Below are 25448 nucleotides of genomic sequence, written 5' to 3'. Positions count from 1 at the left end.
ATAAATTAAAAAACACAGTCATTTTACTTTCAACACATGTAATAATATGCCATAAATAGTGTGTGTTAAATTTAACAGACACTCATCACTCCTGAGCCACCAGCTCCCTTGTTGAGAAGCAAAGAAAATGTGATGGGGTTTAGTTTAGAAAGTGTTAAAGGATCATCAAGATGCTATGCAGATAGCAACTGTAAAGAAAAATGTCCTATTAATGAGGACATTAGGAAACGTGATAAGTTGAAGATATCTACACCAATTTAGATGGAAGAGAGGATTTAAATTTAAAAACCTACATGTCTCTCGAAGGGCTGGAGGTATTTTTAATCCTCAAGGGTATTGAGCAGTCCAAGTGGTTATTAAGTACAAAAGTGATTCTGCAGACAAGGAAAGAGATGATGGAAATTAGTTTCTATTTTTGATTTTATCTATTCCTGTCGCTAGTGACTGAACACTGGATGAGACCAGCTTACCCGTAAAGGATGTATTCTTCTATTTTAGACATGGATTGTTGAAAACTAGGTATTAAGAAGCTTCAATCAATGCTTTTTCTCCATATTATGAGGTTGTGGTAGCTCCATCAGCAACCTGTAATATCAGAATTGTCTGGTGTTTATTAGGTATATCATATACTGAGACCCTTTGAAAGTGAAATTCCTCAATTGATCTTACCTAGTTTTAAACGGTGTCTGAAGGTATCATGATATCATATTTATTACTGTTTTGTCTTGGGAAGGTATAACAACTCTTGGGTATAGTATTTGCAAGGAGCCGATCTACAATAATAAACATATGTGCCAATAGGCAATGTTTATGTCATTGCCACAAAATGAGCATATGTTGAAAGATATGCACCTATAACATGAAATGGGCTAGTGGTCAACACATTGACAGTTTGATATTTTCATTTAACTATTTACCAACTGCTGGGGGTGAACGGAATCTTACTAAACGCTTTCTACGTTTTTGAACAGTGTCTAATATTATCCTAATGTTTTCTATGTTAGGTGTCTGTCTTACAGACAGCATATTCTCATTATCGGTTCAAGAATATCATATATCAAAATAACGTTTCATCAATGACCCATTTTCTTCCAGCTTTTAATAGAAAAGAAAGAACATGAATATATTTCTATGTCCCATACTCTCAGTATGCCACATGGCAGTTATGTATTGTTGTACCGGTCATTCATAAAGTTCAAGTATAATAAAATATGGAAAAATATCACTTGCCAGTAAAGCTGAATAAATATGTGCCCCTAGACTTGTCATAGCGTGCAGAGTTACAGATTGATATAGCACCTATAGCACCGATTGATATAGCACCTTGGGCTATTACCCATTGTCAGTATTTATCAGGTAGTGGTCTATCTGGTACTAGGAACTGTGATAATTACATGCAAAACGATCTTGTATACAATGGGGGAAAATAACTACATAGCTGACTTTCAATACGGCATTTTAGAATCCAACTCTGATTAAGTCTGAGCTGTGTGGATAGTATTAGTCGATTATTGTTGTACCGACAACATATGACTATATGCCGGTAGATAATACTCCCGACTAGCGTAAAATTGAAAAGGGTGGTAAACAAACCAGTCTATGAAAGACGGTTGTCCTCAAGTCAGGGTTGAATGAGTACCTTATGGAATACGTTTCTCTAGTTATACATAAATAGAAAAACTGTAGCACATAACTGCTTGTGTCAGATAGGAAAAAATCCAACTAGTGGGGGTCTGACAGATAAAGATTGGGACTGAAAGAGTTTAACATATATACTGACAACGACTCGTAAGTTCTAAGAGGACTGAAGAACGAATACAGCGTCATGCAGCGGTATAACTCATCAGAGTCTCTTTGGTCGCGCACATGTCTCCAACGATCCAGAAATGCTTTGCCAGAACGACGCCTTGCTTGTGTTCGGTTTTATGGCGTATTATCGTGTGAGTTCAGGATGTAATCACAATATTACGTTTTTGTAAACAACGTACATTCTACCACGGTAGCAGCCATCTTGGAAGAGGGGCTCCATTCTTTATACTGTAAATTGAAGTATAAATACAATTATTAAGTCTCCACAAATCCAACAAGTTTTGTAAGAAGATCCTTATGATGCGCTAATGAATTCAAGGAATTATATTTTCTCAAAAGGAGTTTATTTTCTTTTTTTACCTTTTTTAAAGGTACAACCGAGTTATGGGCTAAAAAGAAATACACCCGCTATTCATCGGTATAGTTTGTCGATCTGATTTGATGAATGTATAGGCAAGGCCACGACGCGTCTTTTATTATATAAACAAAGTGTCTCAAAATGAATGATAAGGGGACTCCAGATATGTTCCTGATGCCGATCTGCCCCCGCAACTAGTTCTCCTGAGGCATGTAAAGTTATGCAGTTGTAAGACAGCTACCTTATAGCGTTAGTAGAAAATGAATACTTTATGTGACGGGTAGCACTGTACTCAAGAGACTCGTACAGATCGAGACCTAAATGCCTTAGAATCTAGGTAAGATGGTCACGTGATCCTACCTAGTGGGTCAATCTATGCAGAGAGGGCATATCTGTGATATACATAGAGAAAGTTTAAAACTAAGAATTTGTAATTTAGAGGGAATTTAAAACTAAGAAGTTGTTATTGCCAGATCAATATTATTAAGACTAGCCACAAGACCATATAAGCTTAATTATAGGCACCAAACATCATGACACCTAATATGGCTAATGATTTGACAGGCAGATGATCCTGACTAGGTCAGGACAACAATACAAATAACCTATGAATGTGTATGTTATACCTTTCATAGTCTATGCTAAAAGAAAAGAATATCACAGAAACAAGACTATAGCATTAGTGTGGGTGTTATTGCTTGTTCGTAAGTGCAGAGGAACATAAGACTCCACTGCTTGCACTGTGCTTCAGGTTGTTACCACCCAAATTATTACCTCTTTCAGACCTTTCCGAGCCGTGTATAAGGAGAAAATCCAATATGTTTCTCTTTGTTTTCGTGTTTTGACCAGATCTTTACCTGGTATTATTTTCACACGCTCTAAGATGAGCCACTACATTTCAGTTTCTGTGTGCTCTTAACTACGGTAGTGGCTAACTAATGGTGCCTGCTGCTTATTGCTTCTAATTGCAGATTTATGTTCTGAGAATCTAATGCGGAACTCTCTTGAGGTTTCCCCGATATATCCTAGTCCGTATGGTCATAGACTCAGGTAGACAACATTAGAGCTTCTACAGTTTGCCATATGTTTGATTATTCCTGATTTCTCTCCATATATCCCCGTCTGCATGGTGATAGCTGAATCACTGGCGTGGCAATTGCCACATCTATGATTGCCCAACGGTGGTGGTAAGCCATCTATGATGGTTTGTTTAGGGTTATCCTGAGGCTTACATCTGCTATGCACCAGTTTATCCCTCAGATTGGGGTTTCTTCTATATGCAACCACGGGTTTCTGCATGGTACCCTCTTCTTCATTAGTAGTGAGTATCTTCCAATTTTTCAACAGGTACTGGGCACACGTATAATAAATAATTCTGATGGTACAGTAGTTAAAGACAAACGCGATTGACACCGGTAGAATGGTAAAACCAGTATATAATGCTTTATGTAGTTCTTTTTTCAGATTTTACAAACGCCAGCCGACACGTGTTTCATTAACAGGGCGAAGCCTGTGACTCATCAGGGCTGTAAAGACATATCATAGTGTTACCATGAACAAATCTACAGTAAATGTAAGTTCACACAAACGTGAGGACATGAGCAGCAGTCCAAAAAGGGAGAAAATAATGATATAAAAACAAATAATAACAAGTCATGCACATTTAAGCTCATGTGCAGAACGGTGCCGCAAGTACCGTGAGTGGAAAGTGAAATGGAATACGGGTGGCTCAAGGTGATGTGTATATCGGTGCAGAGGGGAAGTGATTGCGACGCGAGGAAGCAAAACATGGGGTAATTTAGCAGTACTGGTACGTGCAAAGTTGGCATGTAGAGCCGTGCACGGTAACGCTGATAGTTGTGTTGAGGTATGAGCGGTAAGCTGAAATATTGGCCAGGGTGGTAACCATGAGAGTCAAAATACGTCGGTATGTGTGCGTTGTTGGCACTGTGATTGTATTGTGAAAAAGGCCGGGAGTGCAGATTGCTGACAAGAGGTGCGTAAGATTGCCTGTGATGGCGTTGTGGCGGTGAAAACGGCAGTGAAGTCTCCTGAAGGAGGCTGGAATTGTAGGTCACGCCTGGACAAGAAGAGAATCTACAAAACAAGATTACCGATCATCCGTGCACGTGTTGATGTGAGAAGGGGAGAACACGAAGTGACTTAGAAGTTTATACAGAAATGGCAAATTATACATAAAATTATTTGAAACAGCGAGATAGCGTAGTTGCATCAGGAATTAAGACAGTGACATAATTTCGCAAATGGGATGAAAAAACTTAGATAGAAGGATATTAATAATGATTATGCGTATATACACAAAATATAATGAAAAAACATCACGATCGCAAAGTAGCTTAAAAAGAATATCGGAAAGTGACATGATCGTAAGTCGCATGGTGGATACTGCGATAGAGTGATATTAACCATCATTAGCAGAATTACAGTATGTAGGCAGGTGTTGCCCATGGCTAAAACATGATCTCATAGAGAAGTGTGTGACAAGGGTATGCGATCGCCGGTGAACACTAAATTAGTGACTCACAATGTGTGGGTGGACAGACCGGTGTGGGGGGTCAGAAAAGTGAGTTGGTGAATCACGAAAAGGGAAGGGTTTACCTGCAAGTGGCGTGGTACGGAATCTGTGGGAAGAAACAAGGGAAGTGACTGGTCAGCTATCCGGTAAGGAGCAAAAATAATTGCGCATATTGCAGTGGCCAGGGGTCGGCTGTAACTCACCGGGGACCGGTGACGGTAGGAATCAATGGAGGGATGAGGGTAGGTCGATGGTACGAAACGGATAGTGTCCTGCACAAGATGCAGTCGGGTACGACTGTCAAGCGGTGACCTGCAGAAAGAATGACAAACAGTGCGTGCAGGTTGTCACAGGGTAGGTGACTCAAAGGGTGTACACGAGAACCTGTATCTGGGAAGGGGTCCTAGGCCTGGTCGGTGGATCTCTTACCTCGGATGATGGGTCACGGCGGGGCTGTGTAATGGGATGGATCCGAGAACGAAGTGCTCGAGTAACTATGGTAAAATATACTTCCTGGTTACAAGCGCGCATGCGCGTCTGGGCTGGACCCGGAAGTGAGGAAGCTAGATGTGAGAAACTGGTATGCTAACTCTAAAAAGTGTATACGTGCTAAGTGCGTCGATGAAGGGATCATGTTTTTACAAAGCAGTGTTTAAAGGATAAGCATCATTGGTGTATGATGTGGGTGGACAAGCGTGTGAATGTCCAGAATCACAGACTCATTATAGAAAGCACTAAAAGAAGAACATAAGTTACTGTGCGCAGCAGTAAGAAAGAAGGGGAGGTATATGTCAGGCGAAAGATTAAGGGTCTAGGAAGTATTGAAGTTCAGAATCAATGTTCTGGCCGTACTTGACCGTATGTAGACGCATGATCCAGGTTGCTTCCAATCTTCGTAGACGGAGTTCCCGTTTTCCTCCGCGTATGTTTGGTTTGGCAACACCTATTCCATAGAATTCCAATTTTTTGTGTGTGATTAGCTTTCGCACTTGGCTATGTGTAAAGCCATGGGATACCGAGGATCTTGCTGATGCATCGCTCTGGCATGTTCACTAATGTGATCCTTGAGGGGCCTGATTGTGCTGCCCACGTATTGACTGTGGCACGTGAATTCCAAGATGAACACAACAAATCTGGTGTTGCAATTTATGTTGTTGTTGATTTCATATTTTTGTTTGTGATGGCCCTGTAAGTGTTTGGTATTGTTTCTCTCCCATTTGCATACGCCACAGCAGCCACATTTGTGGAATCCTTTCGTGTGTCGAGTTAGCCAGGCGGTCGGATTGTTAGTAGGAAGAACAGGTGGGCTGAGTCTGGTTCGTAGCGTTTTGCCTCGCCTGTATGTGATCTGTGGTTTGGAGCTGATGCAAGGAGAGAGAGTTTTGTCAGCCAACAGGACATTCCAGTGTCTGTTAATGCTTCTTCTCACCACAGGACTAATGTTGTTGTAGTCCATGATCATCCTGGTTTGGGGGTGTTGAGGATTGGCTTGTTTTTAGTAAGTAGAGTGCTCTTACGGTCAAGCAGTTTAGCTCTTTTGACTGCTTTGTTGATGACTGTGTTTTTGTAACCACGTTTGTGGAAACGGTTCCGGATGTCTTCTATGCAATTGTTGAATTTGATTTCATCACTGCAATTTCTCCGTGCTCTGACTAGTTCTCCGTAGGGTATAGTGTCAATCTGATGTTTGGGGTGCAAGCTATCAGCTCTGAGAATGGAGTTGCATGAAGTCTCTTTGCGGAAAAGTTTTGTATGTAGTGTGTTGTTAAGTATGTAGATTTCTAAGTCCAGAAAAGTGATTTTGTTGGTCCTGTAGTTGCATGTAAATTTCATATCCATGTCGTTTGTGTAGAGGTGGTTGAAAAAAGCTTCCAGTTTTGAGTGTGTGCCGGACCAGATTAGTAGGCAGTCATCGATATACCGACCCCAGTACACTATCGAGTCTACCTACGTGGCGCCCTTAGTGCTCCAAATCCAAGCGGTCTCCAATGTGCCCATGTATAGATTTGCAAAGGAAGGGGAAAATCTTGAGTCCATGGCTACCCCTTTTGTTTGTTTGTACCATTTCTGGTTAAACATGAAGAAGGTGTTCTTAAGAATGATGTCCATCATGGTGGTGATCATATTGGTATGTTGCCATAAATTGGCAGGTCTTGTGTCCAGATATTTAGAAAAGGCCACCAGACCTTTGTCAGGATCTATGGAGGTTTACGATGACACAACATTCAACGTTGCCAGTGTCATTCCTGGTTGCCACTGTATGTCGTTTAGAATACTTAGAATGTGCTTCGTATCTTGGATGTACGACGGGAGGTTCTTAACCAGGGGGTTGAGAAAAATGTCCACATACTCTGTTATTCTTTTGGTGGGTCCACCTATACCAGATACTATCGGTCTCCCTGGGGGAAAAGGGGCAGGTTTATGGATTTTTGGCAATGTGTAGAGCCATGGGTTTGTTGATTTTTAGGTATAATGTCTCTGCGTCATTTAGGAGTCCTGTCCCGTGCCATTCTTTCAGTTGGTCATTGATGTGGGTGGTTACAGCCTCTATGGGATTGTTCTTGATGGGCGTGTAGCATGTTGTGTCATTGAGTTGAGAATTTATTTCTTGTTCGTAGTCTGTCTTGTCCATGACAACGACGTTGCCGCCCTTGTCTGCTTCTTTTATCACTAGTTCCCTATCCAGGGAGAGTGTCTTCAAAGCTATCCGTTCACTTCTGGTGAGATTGTCTCTGATGTTATGTTTCCGTTGTTTATGGGTTTTGATTTCATATCTTTCAAGGTCTTCTAGGACCAGCGTATGAAATGTGTCTATTGGGTTACCCACTGGTAGGTTAGGCGTCCACTTTGATTTGCATTTCAGATTGCTGGCTAGCATATTATCATCCTCTATACCTAAGTCATGTAGTAGTTGTTCAGGTGTGAAGGACTTGCCATCTATCTCGTTGAGGGTCAGGAGAAGATGTGTGTCTTTAATCTCTCGTATAGTTTGCATGCCTTCTGTCTGGGTGGTATATGTCCCACCACTATTGGGCATCTCCTTGGGATTGTGGGCAAAGTGTTTCCTGAGTTTTAGCCGCCGGACGAATTTGAATAAGTCAATTTTAGTTTTACAGGGGTCACCTGTATCCTGAGGGTTGAAATTCAGTCCTTTGCTAAGAACGTTCGTCATGGCTTGAGAGAGAGTCTTACTGGAGAGGTTCATGACTTGGACTTCTTGTGAGTCTGTGCTTATCGGCGTGAATCTCCTGACCTCAATTTCCTTTTGTATTCTTCCTTTCCCTGATGGTTTACCTCTTCGGGTTTTTAAAGTGGAATTGTGACGCTGTTGGGTCCTTTTCTCGCGTCTGATGGTTAAAATTTCGCAGAAAAAATTAGAGGCGCTTGTATTTCTATCAGAGTCTGTTTTGTTCTCACTAGGGATGGTGTTGAGAGAGGATGAGCTTGATGCGTTGGAGACTGCTTCCACTTCCGCTGTTCTTTCTGATGCTTTGGGCTTTTTTACTAGTTGGTCGTATTTCCTTGCGAACGTGAAGACCCTGCCTTCTCCGTAGTCTGCTTCGTCGTGTTTTAGTTGTCTGCTTTTCCGCTCTTTGATTTCTTTCTGGTGTGTGTTGAGGATGTCTTTGAGTATTGCGTAGTTTTTTTCTGTTATTTCTTCGAGATTGAAATCTTTTATTTCTTCCTCTAATTTCAGGATTTCTGCTTGCAACTTGCTCACTTTTCTCTCTGCGCATTCAATGAGAATGTTGATTAATGTGTTTGAGTTGATGGTTAATGCTTCTTCCCATTTACCAAGTAAATCATAGTCTAGGTCATCGAACGTTGGGAAAATTTGAGAACGGAGTTCCCTAGGGACCCTGTTCAATCTGAGATATTGTTTGAGGGTGGCGCTGTTCCACCACCTTGCGATTTCTGCTTATTTGAGCCTTTCAAGTTTGATGAATTTGTCTTTCAGTGTTTCTTTTCTTGATGGGTTGCTGCTGGTTGAAGGACCTGCAGATGGTCTGCCTTTTTATAGATTGTCGAAAAGGGCCGATGCCTCTTTGTCTCTATCCATCACCTGAAGCAAGAGTGTAAATGATGTAGATGCTGCTGAGCTGCCAGACCTGTAGGAGATACTAGTGTGTGGTCGGCTGTGGGTTTTGGGGTATACAGGAAAAGGGCGCTCAAGCAGTGTGGTTATGTTGTGTGGTGATGGACAAGATTGAACAGTGGTGAAACGGTGCTGCCAGTGTAGAGGAGAACCCTACAACCTCTAAATGGTGCTAGGCGCAAGATGCCTTGACACCATACAAATATACAACAGGTTCTGGGCACACGTATAATAAATAATTCTGATGGTACAGTAGTTGAAGACAAACGCGATTGACACCGGTAGAATTGTAAAACCAGTATGTAATGCTTTATGTAGTTCTTTTTTTCAGATTTTACAAACGCCAGCCGACACGTGTTTCAGCAACAGGGCGAAGCCTGTGACTCATCAGGGCTGTAAAGACATATCATAGTGTTACCATGATCAAAGCTACAGTAAATGTAAGTTCACACAAAAGTGAGGACATGAGCAGCAGTGCAAAAAGGGAGAAAATAATTATATAAAACAAATAATAACAAGTCATGCACATTTAAGCTCATGTGCAGAACGGTGCCGCAAGGACCGTGAGTGGAAAGTGAAATGGAATACGGGTGGCTCAAGGTGATGTGTATAACGGTGCAGAGGGCAAGTGATTGCGACGCGAGGAAGCAAAACATGGTGTAATTTAGCAGTACTGGTACGTGCAAAGTTGGCATGTAGAGCCGTGCACGGTAACGCTGATAGTTGTGTTGAGGTATGAGCAGTGAGCTGAAATATTGGCCAGGGTGGTAACCATGAGAGTCAAAATACGTCGGTATGTGTGCGTTGTTGCCACTGTGATTGTATTGTGAAAAAGGCCGGGAGTGCAGATTGCTGACAAGAGGTGCGTAAGATTTCCTGTCATGGCGTGGTGGCGGTGAAAACGGCAGTGAAGTCTCCTGAAGGAGGCTGGAATTGTAGGCCACGCCTGGACAAGAAGAGAATCTACAAAACAAGATTACCGATCATCCGTGCACATGTTGATGTGAGAAGGGGAGAACACGAAGTGACTTAGAAGTTTATACAGAAATGACAAATTATACATAAAACTATTTGAAACAGCGAGATAGCGTTGTTGCATCAGGAATTAAGACAGTGACATATTTCGCAAATGGGATGAAAAAACTGAGATAGAAGGATATTAATAATGATTATGCGTATATACACAAAATATAATGAAAAAACATGACGATCGCAAAGTAGCTTAAAAAGAATATCGGAAAGTGACATGATCGTAAGTCGCATGGTGGATACTGCGATAGAGTGATATTAACCATCATTAGCAGAATTACAGTATGTAGGCAGGTGTTGCCCATGGCTAAAACATGATCTCATAGAGAAGTGTGTGACAAGGGTATGCGATCGCCGGTGAACACTAAATTAGTGACTCACAATGTGTGGGTGGACAGACCGGTGTGGGGGGGGTCAGAAAAGTGAGTTGGTGAATCACGAAAAGGGAAGGGTTTACCTGCATGTGGCGTGGTACGGAATCTGTGGGAAGAAACAAGGGAAGTGACGGGTCAGCAATCCGGTAAGGAGCAAAAATAATTGCGCATATTGCAGTGGCCAGGGATCGGCTGTAACTCACCGGGGACCGGTGATGGTAGGAATCAATGGAGGGATGAGGGTAGGTCGATGGTACGAAACGGATAGTGTCCTGCACGAGATGCAGTCGGGTACGACTGTCAAGCGGTGACCTGCAGAAAGAATGACAAACAGTGCTTGCAGGTTGTCACAGGGTAGGTGACTCAAAGGGTGTACACGAGAACCTGTATCTGGGAAGGGGTCCTATGCCTGGTCGGTGGATCTCTTACCTCGGATGATGGGTCACGGCGGGGCTGTGTAACGGGATGGATCCGAGAACGAAGTGCTCGAGTAACTATGGTAAAATATACTTCCTGGTTACAAGCACGCATGCGCGTCTGGGCTGGACCCGGAAGTGAGGAAGCTAGATGTGAGAAACTGGAATGCTAACTCTAAAAAGTGTATACGTGCTAAGTGCGCGGATGGAGGGATCATGTTTTTACAAAGCAGTGTTTAAAGGATAAGCATCATTGGTGTATGATGTGGGTGGACAAGCGTGTGAATGTCCAGAATCACAGACTCATTATAGAAAGCACTAAAAGAAGAACATAGCAAGTTACTGTGCGCAGCAGTAAGAAAGAAGGGGAGGTTTATGTCAGGCGAAAGATAAAGGGTCTAGGAAGTATTGAAGTTCAGAATCAATGTTCTGGCCGTACTTGACCGTATGTAGACGCATGATCCAGGTTGCTTCCAATCTTCGTAGACGAAGTTCCCGTTTTCCTCCGCGTATGTTTGGTTTGGCAACATCTATTCCATAGAATTCCAATTTTTTGTGTGTTGATTGGCTTTCGCACTTGGCTATGTGTAAAGCCATGGGATACCGAGGATCTTGCTGATGCATCGCTCTGGCATGTTCACTAATGTGATCCTTGAGGGGCCTGATTGTGCTGCCCACGTATTGACTGTGGCACGTGCATTCCAAGATGTACACAACAAATCTGGTGTTGCAATTTATGTTGTTGTTGATTTCATATTTTTGTTTGTGATGGCCCTGGAAGTGTTTGGTATTGTTTCTCTCCCATTTGCATATGCCACAGCAGCCACATTTGTGGAATCCTTTTGTGTGTGGAGTTAGCCAGGCGGTCGGATTGTTAGTAGGAAGAACAGTTGGGCTGAGTCTGGTTCTTAGCGTTTTGCCTCGCCTGTATGTGATCTGTGGTTTGGAGCTGATGCAAGGAGAGAGAGTTTTGTCAGCCAACAGGACATTCCAGTGTCTGTTAATGCTTCTTCTCACCACAGGACTAATGTTGTTGTAGTCCATGATAATCCTGGTTTGGGGGTGTTGAGGATTGGCTTGTTTTTAGTAAGTAGAGTGCTCTTACGGTCAAGCAGTTTAGCTCTTTTGACTGCTTTGTTGACGAATGTGTGGTTGTAACCACATTTGTGGAAACGGTTCCGGATGTCTTCTATGCAATTGTTGAATTTGATTTCATCACTGCAATTTCTCCGTGCTCTGACTAGTTCTCCGTAGGGTATAGTGTCAATCTGATGTTTGGGGTGCAAGCTATCAGCTCTGAGAATGGAGTTGCATGAAGTCTCTTTGCGGAAAAGTTTTGTATGTAGTGTGTTGTTAAGTATGTAGATTTCTAAGTCCAGAAAAGTGATTTTGTTGGTCCTGTAGTTGCATGTAAATTTCATATCCATGTCGTTTGTGTTGAGGTGGTTGTAAAAAGCTTCCAGTTTTGAGTGTGTGCCGGACCAGATTAGTAGGCAGTCATCGATATACCGACCCCAGTACACTATCGAGTCTACCCACGCGGCGCCCTTAGTGCTCCAAATCCAAGCGGTCTCCAATGTGCCCATGTATAGATTTGCAAACGAAGGGGAAAATCTTGAGTCCATGGCTACCCCCCTTGTTTGTTTGTACCATTTCTGGTTAAACATGAAGAAGGTGTTCTTAAGAATGATGTCCATCATGGTGGTGATCATATTGGTATGTTGCCATAAATTGGCTGGTCTTGTGTCCAGATATTTAGAAAAGGCCACCAGACCTTTGTCAGGATCTATGGAGGTTTACAATGACACAACATCCAACGTTGCCAGTGTCATTCCTGGTTGCCACTGTATGTCGTTTAGAATACTTAGAATGTGCTTCGTATCTTGGATGTACGACGGGAGGTTCTTAACCAGGGGGTTGAGAAAAATGTGCACATACTCTGCTATTCTTTTGGTGGGTCCACCTATACCAGATACTATCGGTCTACCTGGGGAAAAAGGGGCAGGTTTATGGATTTTTGGCAATGTGTAGAGCCATGGGGCCATGGGTTTGTTGATTTTTAGGTATAATGTCTCTTCGTCATTTAGGAGTCCTGTCCCGTGCCATTCTTTCAGTTGGTCATTGATGTGGGTGGTTACAGCCTCTATGGGATTGTTCTTGATGGGCGTGTAGCATGTTGTGTCATTGAGTTAAGAATTTATTTCTTGTTCGTAGTCTGTCTTGTCCATGACAACAAAGTTGCCGCCCTTGTCTGCTTCTTTTATCACTAGTTCCCTATCCAGGGAGAGTGTCTTCAAAGCTATCCGTTCACTTCTGGTGAGATTGTCTCTGATGTTATGTTTCCTTTGTTTATGGGTTTTGATTTCATATATTTCAAGGTCTTCTAGGACCAGCGTATGAAATGTGTCTATTGGGTTACCCGCTGGTAGGTTAGGCGTCCACTTTGATTTGCATTTCAGATTGCAGGCTAGCGTATTATCATCCTCTATACCTAAGTCATGTAGTTGTTGTTCAGGTGTGAAGGACTGGCCATCTATCTCGTTGAGGGTCAGGAGAAGATGTGTGTCTTTAATCTCTCGTATAGTTTGCATGCCTTCTGTCTGGGTGGTATATGTCCCACCCCTATTGGGCATCTCCTTGGGATTGTGGGCAAAGTGTTTCCTGAGTTTAAGCCGCCGGACGAATTTTAATAAGTCAATTTTAGTTTTACAGGGGTCACCTGTATCCTGAGGGTTGATATTCAGTCCTTTGCCAAGAATGTTCGTCATGGCTTGAGAGAGAGTCTTACTGGAGAGGTTCATGACTTGGACTTCTTGTGAGTCTGTGCTTATCGGCGTGAATCTCCTGACCTCAATTTCCTTTTGAATTCTTCCTTTCCCTGATAGTTTACCTCTTCGGGTTTTTAAAGTGGAATTGTGATGCTGTTGGGTCCTTTTCTCGCGTTTGATGGTTAAGATTTCGCAGAAAAAATTAGAGGCGCTTGTATTTCTATCAGAGTCTGTTTTGTTCTCACTGGGGATGGTGTTGAGAAAGGATAAGCTTGATGCGTTGGAGACTGCTTCCACTTCCGCTGTTCTTTCTGATGCTTTGGGCTTTTTTACTAGTTGGTCGTATTTCCTTGCGAACGTGAAGACCCTGCCTTCTCGGTAGTCTGCTTCGTCGTGTTTTAATTGTCTGATTTTCCGCTCGTTGATTTCTTTCTGGTGTGTGTTGAGGATGTCTTTGAGTATTGCGTAGTTTTTTTCTGTTATTTCTTTGAGATTGAAATCTTTTATTTCTTCCTCTAATTTCAGGATTTCTGCTTGTAACTTGCTCACTTTTCTCTTTGCGCTTTCAATGAGAATGTTGATTAATGTGTTTGAGTTGATGGTTAATGCTTCTTCCCATTTACCAAGTAAATCACCGTCTAGGTCGTCGAAGGTTGGGAAAATTTGAGAACGGAGTCCCCTAGGGACCCTGTTCAATCTGAGATATTGTTTGAGGGTGGCGCTGTTCCACCACCTTGCGATTTCTGTTTTTTTGAGCCTTTCAAGTTTGATGAATTTGTCTTTCAGTGTTTCTTTTCTTGATGGGTTGCTGCTGGTTGAAGGACCTGCAGATGGTCTGCCTTTTTATAGATTGTCGAAAAGGGCCGATGCCTCTTTGTCTCTATCCATCACCTGAAGCAAGAGTGTAAATGATGTAGATGCTGCTGAGCTGCCAGACCTGTAGGAGATACTAGTGTGTGGTCGGCTGTGGGTTTTGGGGTATACAGGAAAGGGGCGCTCAAGCAGTGCGGTTATGTTGTGTGGTGATGGACAAGATTGAACAGTGGTGAAACGGTGCTGCCAGTGTAGAGGAGAACCCTACAACCTCTAAATGGTGCTAGGCGCAAGATGCCTTGACGCCATACAAATATACAACAGGTTCTGGGCACACGTATAATAAATAATTCTGGTGGTACAGTAGTTGAAGACAAACGCGATTGACACCCGTATAATGGTAAAACCAGTATGTAATGCTTTATGTAGTTCTTTTTTTCAGATTTTACAAACGCCAGCCGACACGTGTTTCATCAACAGGGCGAAGCCTGTGACTCATCAGGGCTGTAAAAACATATCATAGTGTTACCATGATCAAAGCTACAGTAAATGTAAGTTCACACAAACGTGAGGACATGAGCAGCAAAAAGGGAGAAAATAATTATATAAAAACAAATAATAACAAATCATGCACATTTAAGCTCATGTGCAGAACAGTGCCGCAAGGACCGTGAGTGGAAAGTGAAATGGAATACGGATGGCTCAAGGTGATGTATATATCGGTGCAGAGGGGAAGTGATTGCGACGCGAGGAAGCAAAACATGGTGTAATTTAGCAGTACTGGTACGTGCAAAGTTGGCATGTAGAGCCGTGCACGGTAACGCTGATAGTTTCCAATTTTTATCCAGTATCTACTTGATTTTATAATTTATACTGGAGTGATCCACAAAGCAGACCAGTTTTTCTGAGATTTCCTTAGGGTGGTTGTTAATAAGAGCATCTCTGTTGTAGTACTTTGCTCATTTTAGTGACTGGCGAACCAGTCTTCTGGGGTATCCTCTCCGTATGAGACATTTTTGCAGCTGTTCTGCATGTATCATTAAATCGTTCATATTAGTGCAATTTCTTCCGATTCTGAAAAATTCCCCAAAGGGGAAGGAATCTTTTTGGCACGATGGATGGAAGCTACTGTGTTCCAAGATGGTGTTTTTGGCTATGGGTTTTCTAAAAAGGCTTACATCCAATTGTCCTTCTCTGCCCTTGATCCATATGTCTAGAAATTCCACTTTATCCGTAGAATAGTTGCAAGTAAATTTCAGATTGCTATCACCCAAGTTTAGCCAGGATATAAAATCCAACAGATCCGATTCTGAGCCTGTCCAGATAAATAAAATATCATCTATGAATCTGTGCGACTGGGCTACATTTTCATAGAAAGGAGCTGCCTCAATAAAGATGTGTCTTCGTTCAAAATCACCCATTAAAATATTCGCTACACTGGGGGCACAAGATGCCCCCATGCTGGTCCCCTTATTCTGATGGTATAGGCTCTGCTTGAATTCAAAGTAATTGTGCTGTAACACAATCTTGAGACACTCTAAATTAAAAGTGTCAGGCCTGTCCCCAGGAACTCTAGCCAAGAGCGCTGCCACCGACTCAATGGCTAGGTCGTGGGGAATGTTGGTATAAGGAGACTCAATGTCTAGGGTGACAAGAAGCTGCATTTCATGGTCAAAAGGGTGCATGTTCTAGTGTTGCTATCATGTGACCCGTGTCTTTGATGTATGATGCATATTGGGTGGTGAGTGGACATAGGAAGGCATCAACATACTGTGACAATGGCTCTGTACATGAATTTACAAAGGAAACTATTGGTCTAAGGGGTGGATCCAAAACATTCTTGTGTGTTTCACGAACACCATAAAGAGCTGGTGTTACTGTGTTGGGTTTAACAAGAAAGTCCAGTTCTTTCTGACAGATATAACCATCAGCAAAGGCTTTAGTGGTGGTAGTGTCTATCAAAGTTTTAAGTTGTACGAGGGCCCTCGTGTTAGATTGTTTATAGTGTTCTGGCATTTGTAGCATGTTGTTAATTTTATCAGTATATTTGACTGTATCAATTACTACAATACCCCCCGCTTTATCACAAGGTTTAATTGTGATATGCGGATAATTTTGTAAGGTTTTTAGGGCATTTTTTTTTAAATAGTCAGATTAGGTTATGGTTTGGGAATTAACTTAGTTATTTTCTCTAGTTCCTTAATCACTGTTTTTTCAAAGATGCTAACATCCGGCCCCACCATATCTAAGGTTGGCGTGAAGGTAGAAGGGGTCTTGCAGCCAGAGTAATTTACATCTTGTTCGCTCAGTTCGACTGTTGCAAAATATTTTTTCAATCTTACCTTGCGAAAAAAGGAAAACATGTCCTGATTCAGGCAAAAACGATTAAGTTGTGTGCTAGGAACAAAGGAGAGTCCTCTACACTTTCACTTTCTCTGTAGATAGTTCATATTCTGAGAGGTTAAAGATAGGTATCTGGTCATTCTGCTCTTGAGATACTCTTATGATTTCCAATATTGGTGGTTCCTTGTCCGCATATATGGCTGCGGATGTGGAGGGTCTATTGGTTGGTAAAAATTCCTCTCTGTCCCTGGAAATCTGACTCTGGCTCTGCTGTTGCCTCTCGACAAAAAAGGAGATTATGATTGGGCCCTTGGATACTGTTCTGAAAAATGACCTCTCTGATTTCTTTAATTATATTTGGAGCTTTCTCCTCCTCCTAGTCCGTCATAATCTGAATCTGACGAATTGATGTCCGAGAAAGTAAGTGTCTTACCTCGTCTATTGGGTCATTGGTTATATTTGCCTTGCTCTGATGGTCCTTCTTGGTCATAATTACTCATTAGGTACGGGTATATTTTTTCTGTGAGAACCATCTCATGTCCTTTTTGAGCTTGTCTGTTTTTTTCTTTATAAGATATTCATCAAATTCCTGAATCTCCTGGTTAATGCTGAGTAACTTTGCTTTAGCATCATCTAGGGCTGGGCTAGCTTTGAGTTTGTCTTCCAATTCAAGAATTTCTTGATTTAGGAGTGCTATCATTTCTCGTACCGTTTCCACAATGAGTAGCATCCAATCCCTGGAGCACCGGTTATCAATCGACGACCAACACTCCAGGAATTTTCGCACCTCTACAAAGAGAGCCGGCACGTTTCTCACTCTTAGTTCAGATGGTATTACTCCTACTTTTAGATACTCAAGCATAACAAAGGCATTTGATTCCATCCGTTTGGCCTTTTTTCTAAGATTTAATAATGTCATCCATTCACTGTTGTTATTATTGGTAGTGCTTAAATTGGTATTACTGCTACCTGCTATTTGGCCTATCATTGCTCTGAAGTCATCATCAGAGAACTGAAAGTTTTAAAACCTTCCATTATATCGAAAAGGAGAGAAATAATAGTGAAAGAAATACTTCCCCCCCCCCCTATAGAACAAGGAGATGAGCTTGGTGATAAACAAAAGTTATGAGTGGTGTCACACTAAGGCGAGGCAAAATTATTTCTTTATCGGAAAAACTGGCGGTAAAAAACGCCAAGAAACATATAAGCACAAAGGTTCCCCCCAGTTACTTTGAGGCCAAAGAGGAGGGGGAAGTTTCTTTCAGTTGACATGGAGGGCTCTTAATGGATTTCTGGAGGTCAACCAGGTAGGCCACCTTTATTTTTAATCCTTGATTTCATAGGGCCTGGTCCACCTATCCTGGTGAGCTCGGGGTTCCACTTGCTCCATGACCAATACTCTCTGGCCAAGTTGGCACTCCAACAGAGAGGACTTCTGCTCATACCATTGTTTGATCATTTCCTGGCTTACCTCTACATTTACAGTGGCTTCTTTCATGTAGTGCCCCATCTTGGCTCCAAGGGATGACATATAATCGACAACATCTTGGGTAAGTTTCCTAGGGGCTTTCTCCCAGCCCTCCTTCATAAGACTGAGAGGTCCTCACACTGGGTGCACAAATAGAAGCTCAAAGGGGCTGAAGCCCACTCCCTTCTGTTGTACTTCCTCGTATGTGAACAAAATGCATGTCAACAAGACGTCCAACTTATATGTTAAGGGCTCAAAGAGGCCCATGATTATGCCATTTAGGGTTGTGTTGAATCTTTCAACAAGCCCATTAGTCTGGGGATGGTATAGCGTGTAGAATGTCCATATGGTGACCTACGCTGACGACACCCAACTGGTCGTATCACTGAACCATACTACACAACACCCTGTGACTCTGAATGCATGCCTAATTGAAGTCTCAAAGTGGATGGGGGTGTCCCACCTGAAACTCAATGGAGAAAAGACAGAGATCATGATCCTGGGCAACCCCCTCAATACGACACTCAGAACCATGTGGCCAGCATGCATGGGCATCTGACATTCAAGGCGCAAGTGAGGAAGATGGTCGCAACTTGCTTTGGCCTACTCAGAATGGCCAGAAAGGTGTTTCCTCTCCTCCCCCCAAGCCAAGAAAATCATGGTCAATCACTTATACTCTTGAGGCTAGACTACGGAAATGCGCTCTACCTAGGAGCCCGATCTCAGTAATCACTAAACTTCAAACGGTCAAAAATTGTGCACAAAGACTACTGTCGGGAACACCAAAGTTCCTCTCTGCAAAACCGGCTCTCCACTCCCTTCACTGGCTGCCAGTGAAAGAACGTGTTAGTTTCAAAACCCTCTGCATCATCCACAAGTCTTTGCAGGGGATGGGCCCACCCTTAATCACAGCCATTATCTGCCCCTTCAAAGCGAGGCGGAAACTTCGCTCTGATGAACTTCACTTAGTTGAAACCCCAAGAATTAAGACAACCAGAAGCGGTGGCAGGCGTTTCTCTTTTAACGCCACAAAGCTCTGTTAAGCACTGCCACTCCACCTCCGTAGAGAGCCCAGCCATACTGCTTTCCGTAAACAACAGAAAACCTTTCTGTTCCCCTGATCTCTCCTCTCTGATTACTGGTCATGCCTAGCGCTGGGAGGCCAACGGGTAGCCATGCACTTTACAAATGTCCTTTCATTCATTCATTCATTCATGTATTAGTAGCCCTACACTAATTCTACATGGCCTTCATGTACGCGGCCATGAAGTTGGAGCCTCTGTCAAACACTACCTCTTTGAGAGGGAACCTCACTCGGGTAAATACCCCTATCAGTCCCTTGCCACCATGGACGCAGTCACTGTTCTTTAGAGGTATGGCTTTAGGGAACTTGGTGGTATGGTCCACTAACACCAAGATAAACCTATTCTCAAGAGCAGTCTTGAAATCCAGAGGCTCCACAATGTCTACACCCACCTTCTCAAAGCGCATCCTCACCACGGTGCATTCTGGCGTGGAGCCTTGCACTTTTCTCCTGACTTTCCACTGTCCTGGCAAGTCATACAGAATCGTCAGAACACACCTGACTTGATCCTCATATAATAACCCATATTTGTTTTGTAAAGCGCAAAAATATCACCCCTTAAGGTTTCAAAGCGCCGGGGTCCATCTGGGAGATTAAGTGTGCCATTGCCTAGAGTCACATGATGTTGAGCTGGGCTGCAGCCGGCACCAGGGATCGAACTGTGAGCCCCGAGCTCTGAATTCATCTACTCCGGCTGTTGCGCCACACCTTTCTCTGCTCATCTAGGGCCAATAAAAAAGGGCGACTAGTCCGTCAAAGGTTTTGGCCTGTCCCAGATGTCCTGCCAAGAGAATATCATGAGCCAGCTCTAGTAGTGAGGCCTTCATTCCACTGGGGAACAACAAACACAGGTTGGGCCAGGATCAGGGACCATAGGCACTAAACAGGAGACCATTGTCCCAGTAAACAAGATGATCACAAGGGGTGTCACCATTTTTGTGACCCTCAGCTTGTCACTGTATACCCTCAATAGGGGGCACTTCCTCTGCATGGGATGGACTTACTGCAGCTTGCCTTCTGGCCAGGTCAGGCATGTGTCTTAGAGCAAAATTACTTTGCCTTGGGTACCCAGTTCACCCAATCAGGGTTGGAATCGAGGTGTTACCTGGGATCTTCCTCCTTACATATATTTTGCTCCAGATCATTCCCTAATAAGCAATCAACAGGCGGAGCTGGACTCTCAGCTCCTTCAGTAAGCCAGAAACCCCACGCCCTGGAGGGGAGCCATGGACTTGGGGTATTGTCTCACTTGGTTATCAGCCGTTACTAAATGGTGGACTATATCAGGGAGAATCTGCAGGCACCAGATGACAGCTGACGGTAGTCGTACTGGCTCCTGTCTCTCGCAGTGCCTCCACACTCCACCCATTGATGATAAGCATTGTCTGCACTTCTTAGTGTTGTGAGGTGAACCCTTAAAGTAATTAAATTTACCTAAGTGCAAGCCCGTGTTCACTGTGGCATAGAGTACACAGGCTTAGCTTAGGACAATGTGTAAAGTATTTATGCAGTACCAAAACAATAATAAAGTCAAAATGCAAATCACATAACAATGCCAAACATAATTAGAAAAATAAAGTAAAATGTAATAAACAAAATGACATCAAATTTATAATAAGGAGTACCGGAGATATACATTTTAAAAGTATTAAATAGGAATTGAGCCAAGAAGCACAAAGTGCTTATGATAGTCAATGGTTGCGGTAGACCAGGACCTAGGTGCAATTTGAGACTGATCGTGATGAAGGGTGGTGGATACACCAACCAGGTTCGCCCTAATCAAAGACTTTACCTTCTGATCTAGTCTTTAAAGTCCAAATCCACCCACAGACTACACTTCTAAAGCACCCTAAGACCTCAGGGGAGGCACTTAGAGACTCACAGGATGTCAGACAGAGGTCAGCAGCAGGGTCCAGTTGAGGTCCAGTTGTCACTGGTTAGCTGGGCAGTTACAGGAAAGGCATTTTGTAGCTACCTTGAACGGAAGATGAGCTTTATGACCCTTGGATTCCCCTTCTTTTCCCTGGGTACAAAAGAGAACCTGTTGATTCCCTTCAGTCTCTTCTCACGTCACAGACAACAGGTTAAGTACTCTTCCGATCTTCCACAGGCTCAGGAGCGTACTGAACTAGAAATACCACATTTATATCTGGCACAAACTAGTTGGTTCAAATGACTCTTGGGCATACCGTAACCAATAGGGTCAAAGTTCCCCGGGCAAATCCTATCCACTTACGTCATTTCCAAGATAGTGAAAGTCTTCATCACACTAAACTTGGTCTCTGGTTGCTGGGGGTGTATACTATGGTAATCATAGTGTCCTCCCACATCTCATACAAAAATCTAGTATAAAGTAGACCCTGCCTACTGTTAAAAAATGTTTTTGTACATATTTACAACAGGAAGGGGTCGCTTGGGGGGCCCGTCCCATTTGCGAATGGTTTACCACTTACTTTGAGGAGGTGGTAAATGATTGTTTTGCAACCCGAATATGGTAGCAAAACATTCATACATATGAATGTGAATCAGTATTGGGAAGGGACACCCTAAAGATGCCCCAAACATGCCCCTTCTCAATACAGATTCCGACTTTGGTCGCAAACCCAAATTGCAGTATGGTAACATGTTACTGAATCACAATTTGTGGTTTGTACTTACAGAAAAGCCTGTTTGCGGTCCCAAATGGTCCAATACTTTAAATCAGACCTTTTGTGACTGAAAAAAAGAGTACATACTTCTAGCCTCCTGGTCTTAATAAACATAATTTATCTCTACTGTCGATCTCATAGTAATCATATCTGCCCATTCAGGTCAGACTATTGTTGACTTCTGGGAGGTATTTCACACCTATTCACCCTATGTAAGGTTAGTTAATGACTGAGAACTGGCAGAGGAATATGCTAATTAGCCTTCTGCCTGTTCAGGCAGGTAAAGGGTAGCTTTCTAAAAGGTACATTCAATTGATATTTATTGAAAATCTGATTTGACCCCTAAATTGGATTTTTTTTATAACTATTTAAGTAGTTTTTTTCAATAACAAATTTTATTGGGTTTTAACAAAGATTCATATCCGCACAGGTCAGGAAGTACATACAGGATGTTGGAATGAGTACGCCCATGAATGAAAACAACCAAATAACTTGCACAGTCAATCCCACCCATCTACGATATGACTACATGCATGTCCCTCAACAGATTAAGCATCAGTCTCTGGTTCAGAGTTAGGCAGAGAATTTTCTGCCCCACAAATCAAGATTTGTCCAGATACTGCATATATATGGTGTGTGTGGAAGGTTATGAATTGGAATGAATGATATTGAGTGAGTGGAGTTTGGTTAGTATTGATCTGCTTTTATAGCCAAGGGGTTATTTGTTATGAAATTGTAATTGCACTTTTTTGAATGAGTTTTTGTACAAAATAATGTATGTATCTTTGATACAATGGAGAAAAACATTTTATAAGAAAATAATCAAAAATGAAAAAGAAACAATGATGAAATAAAAATATACTGAAGAAATGATATAAACTAGTTCTGATGTTGTTGTGTTTGAATAATATGCAATATGAAATATACAAACAATGTTGGTAAATAAAAATTAGATAGGTCATGAGGGAACTTTTCTAGTATTATACTTAACTTTTCCCCTCTTTCCCTGACCTCAAAGTAACGTTAGAGGGGTCCCCTCCTTTATGTTTTTAGTCAGAGGAGCACGTCCATGGATTATCTTGGACGTTTGCCTATGACTGATTGCCAGCTCTACTGGCTTCCATCACTATCCTGCAAAGGATGGCAGCCTGTTTTACACCAGACTGGCTTCCGGGTACATCACACATACAGGTAAATAGGGAGTTACGCTGCTCTAAGAGATCTGGCATAATGCACTTCTTACTGTGCTCTCTATGGTACAGTTAGTGATACTTAGCCATTGCTGTTCCAACTGGGTATACCATTTTTAAACAAGATCCGGTTGGAAAAAAGGGCGATGGGCTGGCCATAATATATCGATGCAGCTGGAAAGGGACATTCACTACCCAAAATAATTTGTCAACCCTGGAATCCCTACTCTTCAAGATTTCAATAAATAACCATTACTTTTATAATGGCCAATTAATTTATCGTCCTCCTGGCCCCAGGGCGGATTTTCTAAACACTCTGGATCAGTCCTTGGATGTGATATCTCAGTTGTCTGATTTCACACTTCTGGGTGACTTCAATTTACACCTTGAGGACCCTCTAGACAGGGATGCAGTACATTTTATTGATGTCATAAATAGCCTCGGACTTACTCAGCAGGTAATTGGTGACACCCACTCGGCAGGGCACCTGCTGGACGGAATATTCTCAAATAACGTTCTACATTGTCTCCGTCTCTCCTGCTGATTTGGTCGGGTCACAAAGCGGTCATGTTCTCCCTTTCTCTTCCTTAATCTGGCTTAGAGAATTTAAAAAATAAACATCCCAGACAGTTCCCACCTTGGAACAAAAATTCAGCGGAAACCCTAGAAAGCTCCCTGACCCAGAATCCTTTTGAGATTAACAATGACCCTAACACAGCAGCAGTTGCCTTTGAGTAGTGGCTCAGCAGCTCAATTGATTGCGTTCTACCAGAAAACTACCAACCATAGTTCAGACGTTCTAAACGCTGGTATAATGAACATCTTAAACTTCAAAAACAAAAGTGCTCCTGTCTCGAAAGGAGATGGAGATCTCGCTATAATATAAGTGATAGAATAGCATATAAACACTCTCTGCTAGACTACAAAAAATCAATGCATTATGAAAAACCTCACTATTTCACAACAGCAAAAGAGGAATCCAAGGAACTCTTAGCCACAGTAAAAAAGCTAGCCAAACCCCCCCGAAATAGCAAATACACCGGTGAGCCAAGCTTTTTGTAACTCCTTGGCCACCTTCTTCCAGGACAATGTGAAATCTGTCTACAGCGGTTTTTCTATGTCCCTGCCCCAAGGCGCTACCCCCTCCCAATGTACATCAGCCACTCCTGACATGCCCAAAGAGGTCTCCTCAGTCACCACAACATCTCTAAATACTCCAGAACTACTTCACTTTCCATCTTTGACCCCTGATCAGGTCACCAAACTACTTCTGTTGACCAAATCTGGCAACCCAATGGACCTTTGCCCCCCAAGATCTTTCATCTTCTACCAGAAATATTTGCTACTCATATGTCTCCCATCTTCAACCAAATGTTCTCCTCAGGCATCTTTCCCACCAACTGGAAATTAGCATCAGTCCTCCCGCTTCTAAAAAAAAAAGCTAACTTAGACGGGGCAGACCCTAATAACTATTGCCCAATCTCAAGACCCCCCCTGCCTGCTAAAATAGTTGAGAAGGCCATGAACGTGGTAATATCTGACTACATCGAGAAACATCTAGTATAATGAGGTGACCCAGTGCCCTTCAGAATCTGAGTTACAAGAATGTGGAAAATGTTGGTCTGTCGGGTACAGAATAGATTTTTGGTTTACTGAATAATAACCAATAAAATCAAACAGCAATACTCCAACCTTTCAGTAATAATCAATGAAAGGGGAAGAGAAGAAAGGATAAACACCATAAATCTAAAAACAAAAAAACGTAAAAACAGATGGATTTATCCTTAAATACAGACGTGGATTGATTCAATTGTGGTCTGTCTTTTGTTTTTTGTTTCTTGATTCATGGTGTTTATCCTTTCTTCTCTTCTCTTTAATTGTTACTGAAAGATTGGAGTATTGTCGTTTGTTTTTATTGGTTGGTATTCTGTAAACCAAAAATCAATTCTGTACACCGAGAAAAATGCATTCCTGGATGCCACCCAGTTCGGCTTCACGAAGAACCATAGCACAGAATTGACACTGATCTCGGCATCTGAACAGATCAGGCAGACAGTTGACGCAGGGGTCAATGCAGCACCAGACCTCTCCACCGCATTCAACACTGTTAATCACAAAAAGCTACTGGAATGCCTTCACAGGATGGGCATGAAAGGAAAAGCTCTCACCTTACTCAGATCATTTCTGTCTGGTCGAGAACAGTTCATAGCTCTTTGCAAATTCAAATCACCCAATTTTACACTGTCTTGTGGGGTACCCCAGGGCTCATCATTGAGCTCCACCCTTTTTAACTTCTACGTTGCCCCCCCAGGTGCAGTTAATTTGAAATCTGGGTTTCTCAGCAATTTCTTACTCCAAAGACACCCACATCATGGTGTCAGTGACAAGTTCTCCGCCAAGTCGGTGATTGCATGGCCACCAACTGTCTGAAGTTAAATTCCAATAAAAGTGAGACTCTACTCTTTGGCAGCAACACCAATTTTTTTATCCAGCTTTCTGGCCATCGGAACTGGGCT

The sequence above is a fragment of the Lissotriton helveticus genome, chromosome 2_1 (genome assembly GCF_964261635.1).
Source record: "Lissotriton helveticus chromosome 2_1, aLisHel1.1, whole genome shotgun sequence".
Taxonomy (NCBI): Eukaryota; Metazoa; Chordata; class Amphibia; order Caudata; family Salamandridae; genus Lissotriton; species Lissotriton helveticus.
The sequence above is the reverse complement of the archived record's forward strand: the minus strand, read 5'-3'. Positions refer to the sequence as shown.